At 39.3% G+C, this 12554-nt stretch overlaps 1 protein-coding gene across 2 annotated transcripts in view; it reads left to right on the top strand.

The window, feature by feature from the left end:
- The window catches only part of Lrrfip2 (LRR binding FLII interacting protein 2), a 102478-nt gene that overhangs the window by 7443 nt on the left and 82481 nt on the right, over positions 1 to 12554 (top strand). The gene's annotated exons all lie outside the window — the stretch shown is intronic.

Below are 12554 nucleotides of genomic sequence, written 5' to 3'. Positions count from 1 at the left end.
ACGGTGTGAGGTTCCGTGTCTAGGTGTGTATACATATGCCCACAGCATTCATGTGGAGGTTAGAGAACAGCTTTGTGGAGAGTCTTTCCTCTCGTGTTTATGTGGGTTTGAGGGATCAAACTCAGGTCATCATCAGGCTTGGTGTCAGGTACTCTTCCATCTGCTGAGCCATCTTACTGGCCCTTAATTTGTTTTCATTACTGAGTTTTAGTTCTTTATATATCCTAGATATCAACCCTATTTACAAGTGTTTTCTTTGTTAGATTGCCTTTTTTACTGTTTATAGTGGGTGTTGATGTACAGAATTTAAATTTGGTGAAATCTAGTTTGCCTAGTCTTTTATTAGCTTTCATTTTGTCAAATTTGACAAGAAATGTTTGTCAAATCCTGTCATGAAGATTTTCCTGTGTGTTTTCTTTGAAAAGATTTATAGTTCATATACTTAGGTTTTGACGCATCATGTGTTAACTTTTCATATTTTGGTGATGAGCCTAGCCTTTCACACCCAAGCTGTCTCTCAAGCCCTTGAGTTAACTTTTGCATATTGTGTAATCAAAAGGGTCTAACTGTATCCAGTTATGAATTTACCAGTACTACTATTTATTGGAAAGATGATCCATTCTCTTTTGGATGGTTTTGGCACCTCTGTTAACAGTTATTTGACTACACATGTGGGAATTTATATATGGGCTGTTTAACTGATCTATGGGTCTACTTTATGCCTGTAACATACCATTTTAATTATTATAGTTTTGTAGTAAAATTTTAGATCAAGAAGGATCGAGGGGAAAGGGTTTATTTGGCTTAAAATTCGAGATCACAGTCCATTATTGTGGGGAAGTCAAGACAGGAACTTACAGCCCACATTATACCTCTGGTTCAGAGTAGGAAGTGAATATATCCGTGCTGCTGCTCTGCTTGCTTGATAGCTTGCTTTACTCTAATAGAGTTCAGGGCCCACCCTCGGCCGTGGACTGAGTCGGGTAATCTCCTCACCGACACACCACAGGCCAATCCGAGCTAGGCAGTTTCTCAGTTAAGACTGTCTTCCCGGTGTGTCAGGTTGTCAGTTAAAATGACCCAGCACACTGGGCTTTGATAGGATTATACTGAATTTGTGGATTCTTTTGACCAGTTTTGCAGTTTTAATAATGTTATCTTTCACTCTGTGACTATGAATGAGGTCTATCAATTAATTTATGTTTTCCTGATTTTTCTTTTATAATATTTGCAATGTATATCTTTTGCTTTCTTGGTTAAGTTTATTCCTAAGTGTTTTATTCTTTTTAATGCTATCATCAATGGAATTGCTTTTTGAATTTCCCTTTTGGATTGTTGGTTTATAGAAACAAATCTCTCTCCCTCTCTCTTTCCCTCTCTCTTTCTCTCTCTCTCTTTCTTTCTCTCTCTCTTCCTTTCTCCCTCTTTCCCTCCTATCCCTCTCTCCCTCCTTCTCGCTCCCTCTCTCACTTTCCCCTTCTCTCTTTCTCTTTCCTCCTTTTCTCTCCCTCTCTCTATCTCTCCTCTCCCTTTCCACTCCCTCCTCTCTATCCCATCTCCAAGGTATGCCCCATCATGTGTTTGCGTCAGTTTTTATATCTTCTAACTTTGCTTAGGTTTTGTTGTTGTTGAAAGAGTTAAAGGTTGGAAATACTGTGTGTAATTATACAAATTTAGGAGCTTAAGACAGCATGTCTTTTTTTTGTTTGTTTTTTTGAGACAGGGTTTCTCTGTGTAGCTCTGGCTGTCCTGGAACTCACTCTGTAGACCAGACTAGCCTCGAACTCTTGAACTCAGAGATCCGCCTGCCTCTGCCTCCCAAGTGCTGGGATTAAAGGCGTGCGCCACCACCACCCGGTGACAGCATGTCTTTTATTGCTCCTGTTTGTGTGGCTGGAGTCTGAAACTGGTTGAGCTGAGTCCTCTTTGGTGTGTTGAGTGAGGCCATACTGAAGGTGTTAACTCAGCTAAGTCTCACCTGGAGACTTAACTGGGGAAAAAATCCACTTCCAAATCATGTAGGTTGTTGCCAGAATTGATTTTCTTGTGGTTTAGTACTGAGACTTCTTCAACTGGAGATCACTTTACTCCTAAAGACTGCTGTCAGCTAGCTGGGCAGCCTGCAGTTGTTTGTAGTTCTTGCATTTCATCAAGCCACCACGGGAATCTGTGCAGCAATCAGCTAGCACCACAGTCTTACATAATGTAACACAGTCACAGAAGTGCTATCCTATGACCTCTGCCCTTCTCTGTTGGTTAGAAGTAAATCTCAGGTCCCACTCTTCGGCTTCATGTATCAGTGATATTTACACAATGGTATTAATACTAGAAAAGAGATTGAGGCAGGGAGCCATCTAAGAATTTGTTTCTTATAGCTGGTTACAAAATGATACATTGTATATACCTTCTTTGTTTAAAGAAATGTATGTTTTTAAATGTTACTGTCTTCAGAATTATTATTGGTTTAATTGTTATTTTGTAATTGTCCCTTCCTCCTCCAGTATGTGTCGGACTGTAATTCTTGCTGTCCTAAATTTACTATATAGCTCATGCTGGCCTCTAACCAATGGTGAGCCTCTTCAGCCTCCCATGCGCTGGGAACGGAATGTATGAATCATCCCCAGCTTTCATTGCTTCTTTACCTCCTACTTTACTTCCTTGTAGCATTCCAATTTTGAAGTCAATAATTGATGATTTCATTATAATAAGATACTGTTTATTACTAAGCTATATATTATATTTTCTTTTATATTAAACATTTGCATAATTTTCTGTTTATTGCTTCCACCTATATGCTCCAGCAGTTTTTCATTTTTTCCAGATTTTCCTGTATTTTTCAGTGTGCAACATAAGTAGCAGCTAGTTTAAGAAATACAGAAAAATATAAAACAAAATGGTTAAAGAATAAAGTGAACATCAGTATTCTCACTACTAATCTAAGAAATTATATATGACAGATATCTGGGACGTCCCTCAGGATTTCTTTCCCTGGAACCTACTGTCCTCCACTGGTCACAGTTACATTTTACACATCAATGGTGCCCCAACTCCTGAAGTTTCCTTCACTCTTGTATGTATGCATTCCTACCCAATGTGTAGTTTAATTCTGAAAAACTGAAAATCTGTATCACCTGGTGAGTGTTTTAGAACAGGTTAATTGCTTTTGTGGTGCTGGAGACTGAACCCAGGGTTTTTGCATGTCTAGCAAGTGTTCTACTACTGCGTGATATCCATGACTCAGGTTGGCCACTTTAACAGACCCTACGTCTTAATACAGCCAAGCCTTGTTTTTTTCTTCTCACATTTACATCCTTGTCTGCTGTAAGCTGGAAAGCCATCAGAGATTTAATCTGTTCCATAAGCATCCGAAGAGTTTAGCTCTAGGGACTCTTACCCCTTAGGGCCTTGGAGGGCTGCACTGGTGCTTTGCATTTGCCTGGGAGATGCCAGGCTAAAGAGAGGGAGTGTGGTAGATTTCAGGACATTTGATGGCAGGTCTGGACCCTGTTTGTTCTTGCCCACAATGCAGTGAAATGACTGTGCTTACTCCAGGAAAGGATGAGAACATAATGTAATTCTGGGTCCAGGGAGAAAAGGGAAGCTGCTTGGTGAATGGGAACCAGTCTTGGCCTGGTGTGTCTTTTTGAGTGGTATATTGTTGGGCTTCGGACAACCAAGTGGCCGTGGAAGGAAAGTCCATCTTTCCCATTTAGATGAAGGCTCCAGAAAGTAAAATTGAAAGTCTTCCTTGAGCCCTTGGTGGGTACGTTTTTGGGCAAACTTGTTAATTGAGTTCTGAGAAACACAGGGCTCATCATAATCAAGTCATTTATTGTAGCCGAAATGTTTAAAAGGGATTGGTAAATATCTGGGAAAGAGAGGTAGCTAGGGAAGCAGACTACTATGTATGTGTGTTTGTGCCTCTGAGCTCGTCATGGTCTAGTTGTCAGGGATAGATAAAAGTTAAATACCCTGTTGTGAAGTAGATCAGCTTTTCCAGGCATTAGAGAAAGGGACTACAGGAAAACTCAAGACGAGGTCAAGGTGGACTAAACAACCTATGACAACCCGGACTGGATTTAGGTTAAAGGAACATCCCAAAGACTGGTGGACTAGTAACAACAGCGGTCCCCTGTTAGGTTTTTTGAATTATATGGCTTCAGGTTTTTTTCCTGGAATACTAGTCATCCCACTGAGGACCCCTAATGCTCCTCATTTGTGTTATTCCTTATGTTCTCAGGTACTTTGTCCTCTTGGATTTGATGAAACATTTTAATAGCTTACTGAAAAGGGGGTAAGATAGGTGAGTGAAGTTCTGAGCCCTTACATATCTGGAATGTCTTTTGTAGTCAGAGTTGAGAAGAATGTGGCTCGATTGAGTTAGAGGTTGCTTGCCGGCTATCTGTGATTTTGCTTCAGGAGTTTATCTTGCTTCCAGTTCTCCTTCTAGAAGTCTGAAGGTGCTCTGTTAACTTTTGTATAACTCCTTTTCCTAGTCCCAGAGGCCTTCTGTTGTTTCATTTCCTATGTTTAAATTCACTGTGATAACTTGCTATGGCTCTCCTGATGTGAGCCAACACTGGGTTTGAGCTGGCCTTTCAGTCTGGAGCTGTCCTCAGCCTCGATCACAGCCTCTCTCTCATCCTGTCTTCTCTTTCCTCAGCTTCTCACATGTTAGCATTGCAGACCCTACTCTACGTGCTTATTTAAATTTTGACTCTTTATTTTCTGTTTTTGTTTGTTTGTTTGTTTGTTTGTTTGTCTGAAATTTTCTGAACTTCATTTGCCAGTTTGTCTAAGAGATGTTATTATTGTTATTTTTAATTAATTTTTTTTGGGACAGGGTTTTTCTAGTCCTGACTGTCCCAGAACTCACTTTGTAGACCAGACTAGCCTTGAACTCACTGAGATCTACCTGCCTTTGCATCCTGAGTGGTGGGACTAAAGGCATGCACCACCACCATCCTTTATTTCTTTATTGATGTAAAATATACATATCACAACATTTACCCATTTAAAGTGATAGTCCTCACAATGGTTCTTAGTGCATTTACAGAGCTGTGTAGCCAACACCACCACTGTCTGACTCCAGCGCCTTTTCATTATCTCCAGAAGAAACCACTGCCTTCACTTCCCTCCCTCTAAGCTTGGGAAGCAGGGTCTGTTTTCTGTCTTTGTGTGTTACCTCTAATGGACATGTTACAGAAATATCTACAATATGTAATCTTTGTTTCTGGTGTGGCTGTGGATAGAGTCTTGGAGGTCTAACTGCATATTATATAGAGACCTTAAAAGTGATGTTGATTTTTTTTTGGCGGGGGGCTGGCCCTCATGCCTGCCACTTAGAGATGCTACACAGCTCTGTAGAGGTCAGACTGCTTATTTCTTTTTAGAGTCATTCTTTATAGGTCCTCTTGCTGAAACAGTCACTGCTGGCTGTCTATAGTTAACCTTTCTCCACTTAGCTTTATGCATCTTAGATATTTAATTTAAATTACAGCTTCTGACTGCCACCCATGCCTCAAAACTTAGGATTTATTGGAGTTTAAGGAAGTAAATAAAGTAATTGTGGTTACTCTTTCTGTGTAACTGGATCTAACTCAAATGTTCCTTTTTTTTTTTTTATATTATTTGTGAGCTTATTTGTTGTACTCTTGTGTCTGATGTAGGTATGTAGAAGAGTTGGTTGTCTCCATTATGTGTGTCTTGGGTGTTCAACTCAGGTCATCATGTTTGGTGCAAGTTCCTACCCACTAAGCCATCTCTCTGCTCCTCAGCTTTTTATTTTAAAGGCATTTAAACATCAGCAATTTATGTTTGAAATTATGATCATATTAAACTTTGAATATGGAATTTAAAAAAATCAAACTAAGTGAGGATCTCTAGAGCCCCTCTAGTGCTCTAGGTCAAGACCCAAGGTCTCCAGCCCTGTGCCATCCCTCCCTCCAGCTGTCTTTCTACCCAGCTTCTCTATTTCATTATAGAAATTAGACAATTTATGCTCTAATCTTTCTATGAGAAATGGCACACAAAGCCAATTTTAGTGAGGCTACTAGTTTCTCACTCATCCCCATGTACTGTGCCTCTTGCTGTGCATAGGCCGTATGACACAAAGCATGAATAAGGGGCCTGGGTAGGTAGGTCGGCCATAGTGTGCTTACCTAGATATGCAAGGCTGTAGGTTCCATGCCTAGCACCACAAGCAGTCAAAACTGTGAACAAGGTACAGAATTTTTAGTCAGCAGTTCTTATAGACCAGATACCCCTCTATTCAGTTTATTGTTATAGTTTCAAAGTTGATTATTGTAAGTTTATTGTTGGTTTTTGTATGTGTATTTTGTGTGTGTGGTATTCGTGTGTGTGTACATGTGTGTGGAGGTTAGAGACTGAAGCAGTCAGGTGTCCTAGTTATTCTCTGTCTCATGTGTTAGGGCAGTGTCTGTCTGGGAGTCTAGAGCTTGCTCATCACCTGTCTAGCTAGCCAGCTTGCCCCAGCTTGTCTTTTACATGGCTGCTGGAAACCCAGACTCCTCTCCTCACACTTTTACAGCAAGGACTTGTTTTTGAGCTGTCTTCTCAGCCCGAGTTCATGCTTTTCAGCTAGGAAGTACCTCTGGTACAGCTGTTAAGTGATGCTTTAATCAGCAGTATTTAAAACTTAAGGGTGAAAATAGGAATGTATTGTCTTGTGCATAGTTTATACATTAATACATTTGCTGGCTTGATTTATATATACCATTTTCCATCTTTTCTACTGAAACGGCATATTACATTTGCTTTTTCTTCCTTTGCATTTTCTGAAACAGCCATTTATTACATGATGTTGATCAGTGTGACATTAGTCACAGCTATTAGTCTCAGTTTGCTCCATTTTCTGCTTTGTTTTATTATAGATTAAAAAGAAACTGGAGCAATCATATTTATTCATGTAATTTTGGTTTTTTAAAATTTATTTATTTTTGTTTTGTTTTATGTATGAGTGCTCTGTCTGCATATACACCTACATGCTAGAAGAGAACCAGGTCATAAGCTACCATGTGGTTGCTAGGACTTGAACTCAGGACTTCTGGAAGAAAGCCAGTGCTCTTCACTGCTGAGCCATCTTACCAGCCCCTCATTTGCTTTATTATTAATCTTTTAAATTTAGATTAAAACTATTAATTATATGTATGTGTCTATGTTGGAAAGTACATATGAGTGGCAGTGTGCTTGGAGGCCATGGATGTCCGAGCAGAAATGGGCCTCACTTGTGTGAGACCTAAAAGGGTGTCGTTCTTGTTGCCACAGCCCTGCCTCAGCCTCCCAAGTACTGGATTATAGCTGTGTGCCACCACACCTCGCTCATACTGTGTTTGAAAATGTAGTTTCTCACCTACCCACCCTCGGCTGTAGTACAGATGGACTTCAGAGCTTTCCCTTGACACCTGCTCTTTGATTCTAATGTCACAGCCTTTTGTTGTTGTTGTTAGAGATAATTTTCTGTCACAGCTAACAATTTATAGAAATTTTCATATCTGTTTGAGCTTCTAAATGATACTTGCAACTTAGGAATGCACTTAATAAAGAAATGCAAGACCTGCACACTGAACACATGATGTGCATGGCAGAATAAGGAGGACAGAGTAACTGAAAGAATCCCATTACTTTGGGACTGGGGCTTAATATTGCTGAGGTAGTCCTCAAACTGATTTATAGTGTCCTTGTAATTGCCTTTATAATTCAGGGTACATTTTTCTTTTACATTTATTTCTTCCCAAAAAATGATAAACTTACCAAAATTTACATAGAAGTGCACTCTCAGACCAAAAATCTTAAAGGAACAAGGTCAAGGTTGGATGACTCACTTTTCCAATTTTAACAATTATACAAAGCCACAGTAATGAAGGTGGTGTGGTACAGTATAAAGAAAATTATGTAGATTGATGGACTAGAACCAAGTTAACCCTTACCCCACTATCTTGCCTGTACTTTGATTGCTAGGAGATTAAAAATTGTGTTTACTTTTATTATTAGTGTGGATGGGCAGAGTGTGTGGGCATGCCAGGTGGAGGTGTGGTGCTTGGGACTTGATTTTTTTTTTTTTTGCACCTTTACATGAGTTTTGGGAATTGAACACAGGTTGTCTAGTTTGCTTGGCAAGCACTTAAACCCGTGGAGTCATTCTGGCTTACCACCCGATGTTTTATAAGGGTGGCATGATAATTTCCTAGAGAAAGACTAGTCTTTTCAGTACATAGTGCCAGGACAAGTAGATGCTCACATGTAAAAGAATAAAATTGGATCCCTGCCTTATGCCATATTCAGAAATTAACTTCATGAATCACAGAAGCAGGAGTAAATATGGCCTTGGGATAGGCAGTGGTTTCTTGTATACAAAACTAAAAGAAGCGACAAAAGAAAAATAAATAGTGCTTCCTTAAAGTAACTTTTATCTTTTTATGTGTATGAGTGTGTTTCCTGCATGTATATCTGGGTACCATGAGTGTACAGTGTGCGCAAAGACTAGAAAAGGGCTGAGCCGTCTCTCCAGCCCATTCTTCCTTCCTTTGTAGAACATCATTAAAGATGGATGGATGGAGGGAGGCGCTGCAGAGGCGTCTCATCAGTTACGAGTGTGTCCTGCTATTGCAGAGGACCTACGTTTGGCTCAATGCTCTCACATCAGGAGATTCCGTACCTCTTGTAACTCCAGTATTAGGGGATCAAAGAGTCTCTGGCCTCCACAGGCACATGTACTCATGTGTATGGCGCACATGCACTTATGTACATGTACATACACAAATAAAAATAGTCTTAAGAAAGGTGAATAGACAAATATTAGAAAAAATGCCATGTAAATTCTTGGGAGATTTTCCTTGTATTTGTTTGTTTGTTTGTTTTGAGATGGGGGTCTCACTGTGTAATCCTGGCTGGTATGGAACTTGTAATGTAGACCAGGCTGTCCTCAAACTCATAGAGTTTGCCTGCTTCTGCTTCTCGAGTGCTGGGATTAAAGGCATGCCTTAAAACTAGCAAGTATTTCTAAAATATAGAACAAGTAAACCTATATGACATTTTGTAAAAATCCTTTAATTTCAAACCTCCATATTAATTGTATAAAAAATTAAATTATATATTTCTCTCTTGTGTTTGCTTTCAGCAATGTTGCTACCTGGTTATATGGTTCAATTTCACTTCTTTGTAACTTATTATTATTATTATTGTTATTATTGTTATTGTTAGTGTGTGTGTGTATGTAGTAATGCACACGTGTGTGGTGCAGGAGGAGGATGCCTGGTGCCCTTCTCTCATTCTCCACCTTATTCATCTCTGAAGCATGATCTCTTGCTGAACCTGCTAGGGTGACAGCCAGCAAACCCCAGGCTGGCTATTGTCACCTCCTGTAGTGCTGAGATTACAGGCACAAAGCCATGCCCAATTATCTTTAACAGGGATGCTAGAGATTTGAACTCAGGTCTTCATGCTTGCACACTAAAGACTCTGACCCCATGAGTTGTCTTCTTAGACCTTTTCTTGTTTTTACTTATTTCATTTTTAAGTCTCTGTCTTTAACATTATAATTTTTTCCATCGTTTCATCCTCCGAGATACTTCAGCAGGCATAGAGAAAGAAGATCATTTAAACAACACTAGAAAGTAGTTTCCTGTCAGGGTTCAGAGAGTGCGTTTGTTGGTAAAAGTACATCAAGTTTGGGTTTTCTGCAGTTGATAACTGATTACTATAAAAATTACCATTACTGTTCATTTATAGAACAGCATGTTGGCAAGGAAGGAAATGCGACTGTTGGCATGCTATCTTATGAGGAGAGGAAGTGGACAGATTATCTGTGTGTTGGGTATAGAGAATAGTGTATGTTCAGACCACAAGACTTTAAAAGTCATTTTTACAGTTCTCAGGCTAACCCTGTAGAGTGTAGGCATTATGCTTCATACAGTGTGAGTGAGCCTAGCGAAACCATTAGGTATCTTCCTTAGAGGGTGAGACTGTATTCAGTTCCCTCCGTTTCTTATTTGCGGTGTCCTGGGCTTGGGCTCATACACTTACTTTCTTTATTCTTTTGGAGACAAGCTCTCACTCTGTGCCCAGAACACTTGAACCTGAAGGCTTGCATGCTACCAGGCCCAGCTACATTTTGAAATGTTTTGTACCTTTTTTCAGATTCTTGATGTACTTTTTATTTCTATGGATTTTGCATATGACTTACTTGTGTTAATCTCATTTTGGGTTTTCTACAGTTGATAACCGATTATTATAAAAATTGCCACTACTGTTCATTTATAGAACAGCATGTTGGTAGGATTGATGTCTTGAACCAATTCTTTTTGCTCCTCTTTCTCCCTTGACCTCTCTTCTAATTCAGGGAATTGATCATTCTTTCCTTTGCCAATAGTTTTTTAAAGTTAATATGTAACTATTTGTATGAGATTACCTTCACTTTTGTTTAAAAAAGTATAATTCTTAATTCCCATGCCTTTTGCTGATCCACTCATTCCTATTTCTCAACCATTATTTTCCCCAAATATACTATTAAAAAGTCTTAAACAATACAGACGTTTTAGACTATACAGAAAAGTCGAAATAGTTGATAGCTGTAACTGAGTGCAGTGAACCCCAGTGTCTGGGTCCCTCGCTTGGTCTTTGTTGTTGCAGACATTAGTAGCAGATGCTGGTACATTCAAACACTACACATCTTAGTGTATACATCATTAACTGAGTTTCAAATTTGTATAGAGATCTTTTTTTCTTTTGAGGCAAAATTTATTTAGAAAATAAATGCACAAATTTTAAGTGTGCCGTTGAATAGTTTCTTTAGTTCTGTTTTTGTGTAGTCTGGGTACCTTCTGCTAAGGAGACTGAAAACTGCAAGGCCCCAAACCATCCCCAAACTCAGGTATTCCTCTACATCCTTGGAAGGAGGCTTCAAATATCATAAAATATCTTACAGATTTCTCTTTTCATTATACAAATGTTCTTCACAATAAAATGATTATAGTTAAAAATATTTTAATTTTTACAAATCATTCCTTGAGTCAACAAAAAATCTTGACTATTGCTCTTACCTGTGTGTACTGAAGAAGATAACCTGAGGCTCTCTTTGTTTAGCTAGAGCCTAAAACTATTGCCAGCACAGTAATGTATCCCCATAACCTCAGGTGCTAAGAAGATGGGCAGCCTGGTGAGGACCCATCTCCAGAGACCGAAGGAAAAGGGGCCTGAGCATGTAGCTCATTCAGATAGTCCTTGCCTTATCTAGCATGCAGCTCTGGGCTCAGCCTTAGGACCACAAAACAGCACAGTCTAAACTGTAAATAAAGACGAGGAGTAGCCTTTGTCAGTTGTATAAGTTATATAAGTAAAAGAGGTAATTAAAGATGCTTTAAAGATTTCTGGAATATTTAATAGTTTATTTGATGCCTGTGTTAATTGTGACTCAGTTGAGCCTTCGTGGAGAAAGATTGGAGACCTCTAGAGCAACTACTCTGTACTTGGAAATAATTTATCAGCTGTTTCTTTCAGACTGGAAAATTCATTTGCTTATATTCAAATGTGATTATCTAGATAAATTTGCTATAGTAAAAAGATAGGTCATCCTCAATCTTAATTTTCTGGTTTTATTTTTTTGAGAAAGGGCCTCACTGTGTGGTCTGACTGGCCTGGAACTCACAGAGGAACTTATTTGCCTCTGCCTCTCCAGTGCTGGGACTAGAGGTGGCTGCCACCTGTCCTGGCATCTGCTTTTATTGACAAATGTAAGCCAGTTTGGGACTAGAGAGATGTCTCAGCAGTTAAGAGCTCCTTCGGCTCTTTCTGAGGACCCAGGGTAGTTCAGTACCCAGCACCCACATGGTGGTTCACAACAGTCTGGAACTAGTTCTGGGAAATGAATGCCCTCTTCGGTCCTGCTTGGTGCCAGCCATACATGTGGTGGTACATGGAATACATTTAGGCAATTACTCAATCTTCTAAAAAGAAAATATAGGTCAGCTCAAGGCAACGAGAAGTCAGGAAAGATAGGTCTGCCTGGCCTGTCGCTGGGAAAACACTTCTGGTGTGGTGGTTTTGCTCAATTGTCTTGAGTCAAGTGAATTCAGGTACATGGAAGTCACTTGTATTTTTAACATGCCCTGTTCTAATGGAGCAAACTAACTTGGGGGATCTTGGTGTGTCATATTGTAATGAGATGTCTCCAGTTTCTCTTACTAAAATTAGGAAAAATATGTAGGCTTACTAGGGCTGGGTTACATGAGCTGTTTCTCAGCAGTGCATCCAGAAGAAGGGGCTGTATGCAGCTTGCCATGCATTCTGCATGTAGTCATGCATTCATGCAGTCTGAAACTTCAGACTGAATGACTTTTATGAAACATCTTTCTTGACTGGAAATAGATTTTAGAAAAAGCCATATTAATTTTATATTGTTAGATATAATTACATTTTGATTGCAGTTTTCTGAGCTAAGATAACATTCTCATAGGTTTTGTGAATAGCTTAGTGACGGTAGTAAGTTGGTAATTGATATAAATTTAAATACTCTAAAATGCACTGAAATAATTTGG

Source organism: Grammomys surdaster, unplaced genomic scaffold, assembly GCF_004785775.1.
Source record: "Grammomys surdaster isolate TR1022 unplaced genomic scaffold, NIH_TR_1.0 125606, whole genome shotgun sequence".
In the NCBI taxonomy this organism is placed as follows: domain Eukaryota; kingdom Metazoa; phylum Chordata; class Mammalia; order Rodentia; family Muridae; genus Grammomys; species Grammomys surdaster.
The sequence above is the reverse complement of the archived record's forward strand: the minus strand, read 5'-3'. Positions and strand labels throughout refer to the sequence as shown.